At 38.5% G+C, this 14,201-nt stretch overlaps 2 non-coding genes across 2 annotated transcripts; one reads left to right on the top strand and one right to left on the bottom strand.

The window, feature by feature from the left end:
- Positions 1 to 794: 794 nt before the first annotated feature.
- LOC149949771 (U1 spliceosomal RNA) lies at positions 795 to 959 on the bottom strand. Its single transcript, XR_016480136.1, has one exon. It is a non-coding gene; the product is annotated as a U1 spliceosomal RNA (small nuclear RNA).
- Positions 960 to 11,736: 10,777 nt separating this feature from the next.
- On the top strand, positions 11,737 to 11,899 carry LOC149949770 (U1 spliceosomal RNA). The gene has a single exon (XR_016480125.1). It is a non-coding gene; the product is annotated as a U1 spliceosomal RNA (small nuclear RNA).
- The last annotated feature ends 2,302 nt before the right edge of the window (positions 11,900 to 14,201 follow it).

Raw genomic sequence — 14,201 nt, 5'->3', positions numbered from 1 at the left:
ATTGGGGTCTTGCGTACGCTATCGACCCCTTCCCTTGATGATCCAAAGATAAACATTAAATTATTATGCTCTAAGAACCGTCCAAGGTTTATATTTTGGATGGAGTTATATGCACTTTCATGTTAATAGCGTGTAAAAAAAGAAAGGCAATATATTGTGTCGTTTTATTGCACAGGGTGTTCCCGATGTGTACGCTGTTAACTTTAGGGTTGTTCTAATTAGCCATAAATGTCCAATGAACATAGATTCTTAAGTGCTTCATTTCAGAGATATGGGCTCCAAAAAACTACCCCAAAAACCGATACGAGTACGTGTGTTACGAACATTCTGAACATTTGTACTTTTATTAATACATGGAACATTTGGACGTCCAAGTTATTTGGTCTATTCCGCTTAGGCTTAAAGCGGCGCCAGGAAAAATAAATGTGGTTTTCGAAAGGACAGAAACGCCTCGGTGTAAAAATTTACGTGAGAGTTAATTTTCAGCTGGTCAATATTTAACACAGATCACTTTGTTTAGCAGATTATATACTTTGTTGAAGGTAACAGTGACTGAGAGTGCTGGGTTCGAGGTCTCTATCAGCTGTGGTGAAAACCAGCCTTTAAGTAAACAAAGATTTGGGCTCTCTTAATAAGAGACATAGCTGACTCTGAGTATGGAATGAAATTAGTATTATGGCTTCCTTAGCCAATCTAGTATCCGAGCAGCCGTAAATACTTCGTACAGTGTTTCCGCTTTCGCCATACATTGATGTGAGCACTTAAAGACGATTAATTTTTTATTTATGTATTAAAAAGGTCGAGCGCGAACGCAAGACCCCGCTACCAAAAATTGCACGTTCCGCAAGTCGCATTTTGCGTCAAGTGGTAAAAGTCGGTCCCACCCTTAGTGCAATGATGCGACCTTCTCCAAGCCTATCTCCTACCGGATCGAGATCGAGGCTACGCCAAGTAAGTATAAGACGAATAATTACAGGCTAAACTCATCTTCGCGAAATCAAGCTTTAATCCCCTATGGTACTATTTAATTTCTTCATATACATCGACAGAGCGTCAAGTAATAACACATAGATATATCTTAACTTCTTTTTGGCCTATTGTAAAGATCAGGTTGAAATAAGTTTGGGGAAAATTCAAAATTTTAATACGCATCAGCCTAAAGAGCAGTCCTTAATTAAAATACGGAAATGAATTGTCGCATAAGGAGGAAGTCACAAAAATATATTTTGTACACCTTAGTATTAATTTACTGAAAATGTACAGTTAAAATTGCAACGCCATTGCTTAGTACAGTTAAAACTGCAACGCTTGTGCTTAGTACAGTCAAAAATTGCAAAGCCAGTGCTTAGTTTAGTTAAAACTGCAATGCCAGTGCGTAGTTTAGTTAAAACTGCAAGACCAGTGCTTAATACGGTTAAAATTAGTACGCTTAGAACAGTTTAAATTTCGTCACAATATAATAGATATCGTAGTGTTGGTTAAAATAATTGAGCTAAGACGGTAAGATGCTCCATGGTTTCGATGTTCCCTTTAATTTAGCTGGAGCAGTGCATGTAATGCCCAAATATTAATTCCTGGGAGCTATTGCTCTTTCTTTAATTTAACTCAGCCATAATTATCCCTCTTAAGGTCCTTCCTTTAAGTTTCTTTTAAAATACCTTTCGTTGCGTTGGAATGCTGGCCGTTCATTCAGAGGATTTTTATATTCGCAATTGGCGTTCAGCGAAGGTGCCCCTAGGCACTGTGGCAGCTAAGAGCAACAAACACAAGGAGAACGCAGCAAGCCTTTAAACACGCTAACGCAGTGTTGTGTACAAATTTACGCTGAATTTTCCCCTTCCGACGGCAGCAGGCGCTAAAGCGTCTAACCAATGAAAACTGTGCACAAGAAAGAGCAAGACATTTGACGGGTTGCGTTTTCCTTGTGTGGGGTGCTGTGGTTGTTGCTCCTAGGTGGCAGGGTTTAGAAGACTAGTGCGTATAGTCTTTATTCCCTGACCCCGTCTTTGTCCTTGGTCCGATAGGCTGACCACTCGCTCTCCCCTTTTTCTTTTGGTGCTTTATCACAAGCCGCCCGTTCCCTTAAGTTCCTTAGCTTCATTTTTCGTCTTGAATTCTAATTCCAAGAACTGAGAATTGCCATAAAACCAGTAATGTGTAAAATAAATCATCGGTATCGATTCTTTCATGTTAGAAAGTATTTTTTTATATTGCTTTTAAATATTGAATGTGTCAAAGTTCAAGTTGTAATGTTTGGTCTCTGGCCTTTGATTTGGGGCGAGGTGGGCAAGATTTAACAACTTCCAGTGAAAGTGTCCTGACCTCAGACCCGGGAGGGATCATTAAGACCTCGGCAAATTGGGCAATTTAAAAATGGACGCCAAAAAGGTATTGATTCCAATTGACACTATATCTGACACGGATGAAATAGGTCACGTGCCCCTGTGGAGACAATTATCTTTGGGGACATCTTCTCTCAGAATTATCGGTCCTAGTGAGACTGATCTTACCGCTATAATAGAAAAAACTAAGATGAAATCTCCGGTTCTTTCGTTAACGGTTCCTCGTTACCAATATTCACAATATGTGCGTTTCGCGATAAGGTGATCCTACGAAGATCACCTCAGGCGGACAACTTCGTTGGACTTTGCTTTACTTACGGCCATTTTGGTAGACTTCAGAAAAAGAAATATAGGCACCACCTAAGGCCCAAGTCATCCTGCGACGTTTTAAGACATTAAGGCGTGATTTGACTTTGAATTAATTGTTTTGAAGTATTTTCTAGTTTGAGGCGCTTATGTGTCTAATTTTTATTTTCAGATCCTGTTTTAAATTGCTTTTGTTTTATGTTTGTATTTATAGCCTAGGGTGGTTTTTGTTTGGATATTGGAAGGGTACGCGAGAGACCAAAGAAAAACATTTCAATATAGTAGTTTTATTTTCTTATTTGTATAACAGGTATAACTTTCTTATTCATGAACGAAACGGGTCTAGGTGGCGTAACGGCGCTAGCTTCTCCGAGGTTGAGCGCAAGACTTGTGATCGTACCATTCGTACGGGGATCCCCGATTTTTCAACCCAGACCCAACTCGGGTCGGGTTATTAAATTTTTTGGTCGAGGTTTTTTTTAAGTCGGGTTTTCCAAATAAAAAAATTGAATAAACGCCCGAGCGAGTGCTTAGCTACAGCCTACAACCAAAACGGAGAAGGACGGGGCCAGCCAGCAGCCTATTATCTCGTTCGAAGGTACAAAGGTCGCGTCACACTCGCCAGGCTCGCCTCTCGTTCACCCTGGTTATGATTTCGTTTTTGATTTTAGCATAAGTCTATAATATTGTTCCATAATTTTTTCACTTTGGGGAATAGTTTACTGAGAGCTAGTAACGGAGTGACGTCATCACAAGAGGAAAATCTCCCCCTAGCGAGGCGCTGTCAAAGGCTACGTGTGACGCGGGAGCAAGCGGACGCAAAATGGTGACGAAGCCCGTAATGCAGTCTGTCTTGTGAATAGCTCTCAGTAAAAGTTTTACATGTGAGAAATAGAAAGTGTCATACTTATTGAACAATATTTTACACTTATGGTTTTACTTTTACTTTTAAATTATCAACCGTTGAAGCGACTACTCTCGTCACTTTTATAATTAGAATACGCTTATTAATAAAAATTTCGAAAAAACTCCGATTCGACCCGGTTTTTCGGGTTTTTTTCTCTTCCCGACCCGATCCCGACCCCGACTCAAATGTCACCCCGTACGATCACTAAGAGTTAAGACCTAGCGTCTGCTACAGAACAATTAAAAAGTCATGAGAACGGTTTTTTCTTAAATTATCATATCAAAATATAAGCAAACGATGCAAAAATTATATTAAATAAAAAGTATCATTACTTTTAAAAACAAATTTACGAATAACGATGAGGAAAACCTAATAGCGTCTGATTTAGCCGCTACTTATCTAGCTTTCAATGGCCAAACAGGGGGCGTGGCGATAGTTTGTGGTCGCGAATAGCGTTTACTAGAGGTGAGTCGAGCTCCCAAAGGGGAACTAACGGCACACAGCGGTCCACGTAACTTGGCACAGCTGGCACCGGAGATCCCAGTGGGACCCAAAAGGCTGGGGAGACCTTCCACCAAACAACTGTCTAAGAGACCATCTGAGGCACCAGAGTTCGCCTGGACCCTCTCCGTTACCCTGAGCCGATACCCAGTTTCCCGATCTTTTACCTGACTGAAGTCGGAGGTATAGATACATTTCTATCTAGTGTGCCTCCATCCTTATAAATTACAAGAGCCGTACCCCGACTCCCCGGTAAAGCCACATGTTAATGCACAACCCAACCCGTTAAGGGCCTCATTCACAAGGTAAAGGCCCCCAAGCTTTTTCTATGCTAAATAATTATGAAGGTATCATCTGTTAATTCTGATTTTAACTTAGCTTTAGCCAGACGCCACCTTGTATTATTTTCAGTCTGTTGCGGATGATTTAATCGTAAAAATATTAGTCATTAAAATTATTTAGGAATTTTGGGCTTGGGCCGGGGTCGGGTGGGTTTTAAAAAAGCTAGGCTGATTTACCCACTTCCTGCCGGAACTCCAAAACAATTTTCTTATGGATTGTTGTTAGGTTTTTTGGCTTTCTAGGCCAAACTAGTAACTGAGCTTCCAGAAACACTTGGTGCAGTGTTCCAGCTATAAGAGCACTGAAAGACGTTTTATTATAACATACATTGCATTTTTATTATATTTATTTACTAAAAGGGACTAGCGCGAACGCATGACCCCGCTAAAATGACTTTCACGTCCCGCAAGTGACAAGTCACATTTTGCAACATGTTGTCAGAATTTATAGCCCGGTGTACCGGTAACAAAAAACCACACCACCGGAGGCCTATCATCAGAATGCCCAACGCCAGCGTCCACAAGCCCGGACAGGTGACAAAACCAGCATGGGTAGCAGAACCCTACTACTGAAGGTCGCACCCTCGACGCAAGCCGCTCAACCCAGCAGAAGGTGCAGCAATGGGACGACTAGCCCGCCACTTCGCACACAGCAGTGGGATAGAGAACGGATGCTCTAGCAACTCCGGCCGACACCCCACCTACAGAGGCAGGGAGCCAAGCCCTTTGGAGAGAGCGCCTAAAGGGGAACGGCAGGCACACAGTAGCCCGCATAACCCGGCACAGCTGGCACCGTAGATCCCGGTGTGATCCAAAAGGCCGGGAGATGGGGCCGCCATGCCCTCATACGGAGGCCCGCAGCCCCACAGCAGGCAACCCAATCCGCCGAGGCGACCAGTTTGCCCGGCCCCTCTCCATTAGCCTCGGCCGAAGCCCAGTATCCAGCCCACACCTGACCGAAGTCGGAGGTTGGAGATAGGACCCTTTGGACGGAGCTAACATCTCCCAGTGCGCCACCACCCTTATAGGTTACAAGAGCCGGACCCCGACTCCCCGGTAAAGCCACCAGTTATTGCACACTTTGACCCCTTGCAACAAGCGGTAAGAGTCAGTCCCGCCCATAGCGTAACAATGAAACCTCCTCCTAGCCTGTCTCTTACCCGGTGGAGACCAAGAATACGCCCAGTAAGTTTGTTAGAATGCATTAGAGGCCAAAGTTATCTTCGCAAAAACAAGCTATATTCCCCTTTGGTAATATTTTATTTCTTCATATACATCGACAGAAAGTTAAGTAATAACGCATAGAAATTTCCTAACTTATTTTGGTCCTATTGTTAGAATCAAGTTGATATAATTTTGGGGTATATTCGAAATTTAAATTGGCATCATCCTTAAGAGCAGTGCTTAAATAAATAACGGAAAAAGAACTGACGCGTGAGGAGGAAAGTAGTCACTAAATCTATTTAAAGAAACTTTATTTGGTAGTGATTGTCGAGAATTTGGTAAATTTAATTTAAGTTAAATTTTTTCGACCGAAAGATATTTGGGGCTGCAGGAAATGCCCCAAATGTATACCACTTCATCAAATTCTGATTAGCGATTGTGGTTTTATACTTTATCCAGCTTTTATCCGAAAGTCTTGCACATATATTACTGATATCGTAAAATCCAAATAATAAATATCTCTGGCTGCGTTCAACAACCTTCTGATTCTTTCCCGATTATGTATCAGAAAACCGAAACAGTTGTTGAACGGTTTTTGCTTCTTCCGGTTGTGTATGTATTAATATACGGTACGGGGGTATACAAATTTCTAGTGTATGTGTCGTCACGAAAGTTATTGGATAGCTACCTAATTAATTTGTTTTACGAGCAGGGTTTTTTATACGTATCTTAAAGGTCACGCAAACGTTGAAGATTTCTGCTTGCCGCCTTTTTGATTGATTCATTTTAAACGGGTTGTAACCCTTCAGGTTCACTTTCCCCCGCATACTTACATATTTTAATTTTTTCCGTGTGTTATTTACTTTTGTTATTACCTTTTTTCCCCGCACTCGGACTACCGATTCTCAAAACCCCCGAGTCAGACCAATCTGGTCTTGAACATATTGTTTAGTATTAATTTAATCAATTTTAATGAATATTCTTGACCCCTCGTAACGTACCATATACCAAACGTCGTATAATTTTAAGATCTAATACATAAAAATTACCCCCGCGAGTTAGAAATAATTAAAATTAACTTAAACTTAAGAACTTAAATAATTTATGACTGGTACATGGGAATCCCGTATAATTTACATAGCTCATAGGAACTGGTCTAACCTACCCTTAAATATAAAAATTAAGTTAATCAATTAAACCATTCTCTTATAATAAATTAAAAACTAAATTCCTGCCTTCAGCAATACTAAAATTAGAGCCCTCACATTATAGAGCTAATTGGCGTATTTTCCTTCTGTCCCCGGCCCATGCATGGTGCAATAAATTCCGAGGCGGCCCGACCCAGGTTTTCCCAGAAAACTTTCCAAACCAAACTAATAAGGTCCCCTCAACTCACAGCGTTCCCATGGAACTATTATCATGTTAGCGGGCCTTTAGCCCACTATCAGGTAACCCGACTCCAACAAAAAGCGCAATTTTCCAAGGCCAGGTCATAGGTCGAAAGTGTGCCTGGACATTTTCGCTTGACAACAAAATAAATATAACCTCATGATCCCTGTTAACTTCCTCCCCCACAAACTCTGAGATCCCCACAATCACGCGGAACCAACCCCAAGGAACTTTTCGTAAGTTGAACAACGTCATACGTCCCATGACAGGACACGAGTCATAGGTGCACCAATGACCCAAATAAAATGGGAGGTCACCAATTACTTTTTATTTCCGATACGCCCCACAAATCCCCGGAACAATACCAGGAGACAGAACCCCAAAAAGACAGAATTTTGGATTCTCGACAAGACAGAAGATGTTTGGATTATCTCGATAGATTAGATGAACTTCCGGAGTCCAAGTCCGGAATGACCGTCCGCCAAATTCATGCGTTGCCTCGCCCATCAGACCCCACAATATCCAAGTATCTACGCCACTCGCCAGAAATTCGTCGTCGTCATCCGGACTCCCATACCGTAATTGAGACGAACAGACAGTTGGAACTGTCATCGCGAACAAGAAGTCCCCAATCGAGCCCCTTCAAGAAAACGCGTGCGCGTGTGTCTTGCGTAATCCGGAAGTCGTAATCCAGAAGTTTAACCTGGAATCCCGTAAACGAAGAGCAGCCACGAAGAAAATCAAGTGTTAAGTACCAAATTTCGTTCCCCTCCCCCCGTAGAATACCCAGGGTCAAGTCTGAAATAACTGTTAAAAGTAGAGAGAAAAATTTCTAAGAAAGGTGCAACCCCTCGCTATTGTCCAAGGAAAGGTTAAAATAGACCCCTCACCAGTTCGAGAGCTCATATCCATTCTTTATACTGCTACACACTAAAAACTTACTGTTGAAAAAACAGCAAATACAGTTTATAATTTACAGCAAGGTGCAGTTGAAGTGGGTTAACAGCAGTTTGTCGTAAAATTTACAGCTTTCTGCTGTATTTTGAAGAAAACAGTAGCGACTGTAAAAATTCATATTCGTACTGTTTTTAAAATGACAGTTATATTAAAATTAACAATATGAAACCATGGTAAAATTTACCACACGTTGCTGTTTTTTTCTGTTATAAACGGCAAGCGCTAGTATATAAAACAACTAATTTTTATTTAGTTGTCAAAACATTTTTTTAAATCGCACAAGTTTCATTTTAGTTTTAAATATAATAATATCCGATAAAAATATTTTTATATACTCTTTTGTATAAGTAGCACCCCACGCAAAATGCTATAATAATTACAACCCTGGTTCATCGTGTGCTTAATAATTTCAAACCAAGTTAATAGTTTCCTTGCCTTTGGTTTTCCCTATAACTATGAAGTACAAAGGCTCGAGCTAAACATGATTAACTAGAGTTGCAGTTATTACTATCATTTACAATAAAGGTTTTTATTGAATTATGCAAATATTTTGTTATAATAATTGATATAATTTTTATATATTTCTATCATGAATTGATTAATAAAGTATTTTTAAAATATTAAATTAGGCCTAAACCAACGTGATAATGGTTGGATGCGTAAAATGTTTGATGAAATTTTAAGGTTGTGAATAGGTTCTGTACTAAATACGTTTGATAACTAGAACTACGGAAAACACTGGAATTATACCGTATTAAATACGTCTGGAATGAAGGTTAGATAAACAGCAATACTCTGTAAATATAATTTTATCTTGCTGTTTTTATAAACAGCAGAGTGTCCAGTAAATTTAACAGGAAGCATGTGTTGAAACTTTCGCGAAAGTCGCCATTTTTTATTTGTTTCAATTAAATTTGATTAAAGTGTTAAATGTTTAGAGTAATAAATCTTGTATAACGTAGTCAGTAATTTAGTTAATCCACAAAATGTATTTAAAACTTAGTTTAAAATTTTGGTGTATATTTCGCGGTTCCCTAAATAAAATAAAAATATTGGCTTGTTTCCGGTCCGTTCGAGGGGACTAGTAAAATTGTAACTCGCGTGGAGAACGGGTTTGGGAGGACGGCCGGAGCTTGTTTCCGGCCAATATCCTGCCAGGCCTCTTCTAGAAAATTCATTTCTTTTGTATGATTGTGAGCGAGCCTATAAAAACTCCAGGCTCCAACATTATTCATGTTCTTTTCGTTCATCGCGGGGTCTCGTAAATGACCAAATTTTTAGGCATCTCCAAAAGAGATTTTAGTTAAGCTCCAAACGAGCAAATCTTGTAAATTTGTAATTGTAAATAAAAGTTGTTGTTCAGTTTTTAACTTCAGCATTTTATTCTCAACAATAAGTAAATTCAGTTCGTTCGCGAATAATTTTAGTAGGTCCTGAGTAGATAGATATTTTAGAACTCTAACGCTTTTTCAGTCGGGTGTTAGGGTTAGTATTCGCCGAAAATAAGCTCTCCCAATTAGGGTTAATGTTAATTTTAATTTTAACCCGAGCTACGTCCCGCAACAGCATGACAGTAAAGAAAACAGTCTGAGTTAGTTGTGAAATTAACAGCATTCTGCTGGCATCTATGCTGACCGCAGATTACTGTAAGATTTACAATAATATTTTTCTGTGTGTAGGAGCTATTTTCATCTAGCGTATTTTTCCCCTCGCTTAGTGTATTTCTGTAAAGTTTTTGGAGTTTAAAATTAATTGTAGTCGGCCATAATTGTAGCATTTTATTTGTAAATGTAGTTATTAACGTTTAGGGTGTATTGTTTATTTGTTCCCCTCGCTAATTTAAGTCAGGATGTCAGAAAGAAAGGAAACTGGAACGGATCCTATTGAGAACCGTAAGATAAATTTTTAATTAACCAGTTAGTCAGAGTGTTTTGATTTTCCTATCTATTGTGCATGCTATTCCCCGCTTAAAAGTAATAAATAATAATAGTGATGGCCTAACTATCCCATTAAGCTAAAAGAACCATAATATCTGATATCCCCCCAAATTTTATTATTTTGTGTAGTGTTTTGTTAATAAGTGTTAAATAAAGATTTTGTGATTGACTAACGACAAAGGGTTTCCATTCTGAAATCGAATCTCCCCCTCTTTTTTCTTTTTTTTTCTTTCCCCTGTATGTAACCCAATCTCTCAGATTTAATCCACTCCACGATAAGGCCACGACTCGCAATTTGACGCCATCTTCCCCCCGCCTTAGTGAATTAATATCCTTGAGTAAGGGCTAGGAATATTTCCGTCCATCAATTGTATAACGATTCCTTAAAAAGGTTATAGGGTTTTGGGCGTTTTGGCTTTCAACAACTTTGACGTCACGATAAGTAATTGGACCGAACGCTAACGCAATCAGAGGTATCGGATTATTTAACGATTTAAGTTTTTGAAAGCAGCCTCTGAGACCTCCGAGCATCGTTGATTTCTTCCCAAAAAGCACCTTTAAAATTAATTTCAAATGTCTAAATATTAAAATTTACGGTATCAAATTGAAAATGAAAACATTTCATACTGGTTCATTAAATTATGTACGATTAGCCTACTGCTCCAGGATCCATCATTCAAGATGGCGGCCAATTCAAATGATGCCAATCGGCTAATTTAAAATGACTCGGTCTGTGTTAGGCCTATTGCGTTGTCCCAAGGACTTATCGATAGAAAAGAAGGCGTTTGTTTTACTCGTTTTATAAATTTTGTATTGCATCTGCTAGATAAGGCTGACCTAACGTAAAAATATCGACACATCCTTAAGCAAACAGCGAAATTCAATACGGCTATCCATCTTTGGATACGTTATATTGGTATAGGTCTATTTTTTTTAACAGTATCTTTCTGATTACCTACTTAACGTATTTACAAAGTTATTTAATTTATTTCAGTACATTTGCATCACAAATTTCGAATATTTAGAAGGTCACGGAAGAAGAGAACAGCGGCTGAGATATGATCTTTTTATTTTAGCTGAGTTCCGCAATTTTGAACCGATTGCCATCTTAAATAGAAAGAACTCGATAGACTGCTACACTAACAAGGAGACAACCCAGTCTAAGAGGAAAGTTTCAATGGGCTTCTTTTTGCCATGGCAACCGAAAATGTTTTTGGCAACTTCAACGGAAAAGTTTACAAAAATTAAAAATTAAATTAAAAAACCTTAGAAAAATTGTCAATTTGATAAAATTCTGGTAAAATCTACCTATTTAGTGTAAAAAAGACAAATTTTGGGTAAATGCTTTTACTTTTTAGGAAATTTGATGAAAATTAATTTTCGATAAACCTCACAATCCAGCAGTATTTGTATTTTTCACAGTCACAAGTAAATTTGGGTACCAAATTGCAATTGGGTAATCTGTGGAAAATTTCTTAAAATTAGGTAAGCAAAATTATATTCAATGAATTACAAATTGGCTTAACGAGATAAATTTCGATGATATTGGTGCTCTATCTGAAATATCAGTGCTGAAAGTGGATAGTAGAAACGCTATTTCCCCCTTCTGTGTCCCGGACTCTTGCAACTGTGCTAAATTCCTTCAATTTTCTAGTTTTACCCGTTTTATAACTTTGTATTCCATTCGCTAGATAGCGCTGACGTAACGTAAAAATATCGCCACTTCTTAAAGAGAACAGCGAAATTCGATAAAGTAAACCATCTTTGAAACGTGATATTGATATACGTTTATTTTTTCAACAGTCTATTACTGATTACCTAGTTTCTGTGTTTGTAAAGTTATTTAATGTAGTTCCGCTTATTTGTATAAAAAATGTCGTATATTACCGATCATACTTACCTGGCGTCGCTGCGGCCATGATCTGTAAGGAGGCGGGCTTGGATGAGGTTGCACCATTGCACTCAGCTGTAATTGATTCTAACCACTTTTGCAAATTGCAAAAGATGGGGCGTACAATTTCTGGTAGTGGGGTCCTGCGTACGCGCTCGACCCTTTCTTTAATGAATTCCAAAGTTAAACACTGACTATTCAGTACTTATAAAAGCCAATTGGCGAAGTCTATGCATGGCAAACCAAACCAGTAACAGTATGTATTTGCAGCAGTTCTTTCTAGTGCAAAGAAATGACTAAAGAATTAAAAAGCAACTAAATCAGAAATGGTAGAGTGACCAGTTGAGGAAGCATTAAAGTTGTATTTGAAACTTATGCAACCTTAATGAGTCTATGCTTGCAGTTGAAACCGGAAAGTCGGTTCATTTTTCTTCCACCGCATTTCGACGTACTATCTAGAAACCTTCTAAGGTTTTATAGTCCGGCCGGGCTGGTGTGAATGTTCGGGTGAATAGCGTGTAAAAATACGAAACAAAAGAAATATGTTATGTATGTCCTTCAATTATGTATTTTTTAAACCAGTGGTGTTTCAAATCACCTTGTTTCTCGGGATATGCACATCGCGAAATTAGGTCCTTTTATACAAAAATGTTATTTCAGCAAATAGCAGCGCTACATATTTTAGTAAGCCCAGTTAGGGGCGTACCGAAGAGAGTACGTTTGGGTGGGGAGGTAAGTGAAATTTGCCAAGTAAAACCAAAGTTTGTCAAGTCGTCTAAGTTTGGATTGTTACGGTAGATTTCAATTTATATGTTTCATTAAAATTATATATCGTAACAAACAAACCTTTGAAGTTGTTTAAAAATAATTATATTCTGTCAACACGATCTTTTGTTACTCAAGTTAGGGTGAGTTAGCTAATAATTATTTATTTTCAGCCATGTAACTTTACAAAATATAGATGGCGCTACCGCCTATTATAAAGATGAATATCGTACAGTCTTATCAGAACAGGTCCCGTGTAACTATGGCAACCGAAATCGTAATTGTTATTCTAGCAGTATTATTCCCAATTCAATGGAAGAAGAAAACAGAGATTGAACGATGTACAGCAATTTAAAAATCTCATCAAACCCGCTTACTATTTTCTCGTCGTGTATCCCGCTGTAGTAATAAATAGATACATTTCATCCTGACGAATACTAGATGTTGTTTAACTAAACTGCTTTGAAAAACTGGAATTATTCATACCCAAATATAACATAAACAATTCAAACACTTATTACTGAAATATTAACGTAAGAACAACCGACACTGTATCACACCATATGATCACACGTTATCTTTACCCAACGCTACTTTAGGAATATTGGCTTGTGAAATTTTCACTTTCCTAAAGAATATCACTATAATATTCATGACTTACCTAATTTTCCCTAAGTAAAAAAAATTGTAACATCTCCTATAGAAATTAAAACTATTTTTATAAATTTTATACAGATTGCCAAATTTAACGTAGAAAATGAACACTGAAATAATAACGAACAACCGATATTCTCTATCACGCGTCTATCTGCCTTTCAATTTAATAAGGTGCTGTAGGAAAAATGACTATTTAAAAAGCTTTTACCACAAGGCTGAACTAAAGTTCCAACACACTAGCTGCCTAGCGTAGAAATCAGGTCTTGTAAGTTATACGTAAGGAGAAGCAACTACATAAAAATCTCAAACATAGTTAATGAGTTTAGGGAAGTAAATTGCTGGGAAATTCTAAATGATTTGTTGCCATATCGTTTACTATCGATTTAGGAATTTTCTTAAATTAACTAACATGTTTCATAATTTTCATTTTGCCAAGTCCACCTCGATTTGCCAACTCTCCAAAACTTTGGGGGGGGAGCCTCCCCCATGCCCCCCCCAAAGGTACGTCCCTGAGCCCAGTGAAGTACTTCTGAGAAGTTCCACTAACAAGTTTGTCCCAATTTGAGCAAAAAAATTCTCATTTGACAAACCGTTGAAATTGCAGCTTTCGTTTTAATTTTTTGGTTAATAATAAATTTTTTATTTAAAATTTTAACGCATATATCCTCTCAACGTCCAATGGCAGGGTTTCCACCAGTTGTACACGGTATTCGTCTTAGTATCAATTTGCGATCGCATCGGGCGGGATTTGAACCCGAGACCTCCTGATTGACAGGCGGACGTTCTACCACAGAACCACCGACACTTGTTACGCCTTTTTGAAAATTAGACCTTCAGCTTTATCGGAAGCGTATTTAATAGAGTACGAAATTTTGGTTTAATTGAAATAGAATTGAAATTGAAATTATTGCATCGAAGAAATTCTACTTTAGCGTTTCTCTATTGATTAAAAATAAATGCGCCACCCAGGTTTCGAACCCAGACCATTCGGCTTGGCAGTCGAGCGCTCTACCACAGAACCACCGATAGCTCCTTAGATTCACT

Source organism: Leiobunum rupestre, chromosome 3 (genome assembly GCF_980474605.1).
Source record: "Leiobunum rupestre chromosome 3, qqLeiRupe1.1.hap1, whole genome shotgun sequence".
Lineage (NCBI taxonomy): Eukaryota > Metazoa > Arthropoda > Arachnida > Opiliones > Sclerosomatidae > Leiobunum > Leiobunum rupestre.
Note: the sequence above shows the minus strand (reverse complement) of the source record. Positions and strands in the feature narration are given on the sequence as shown.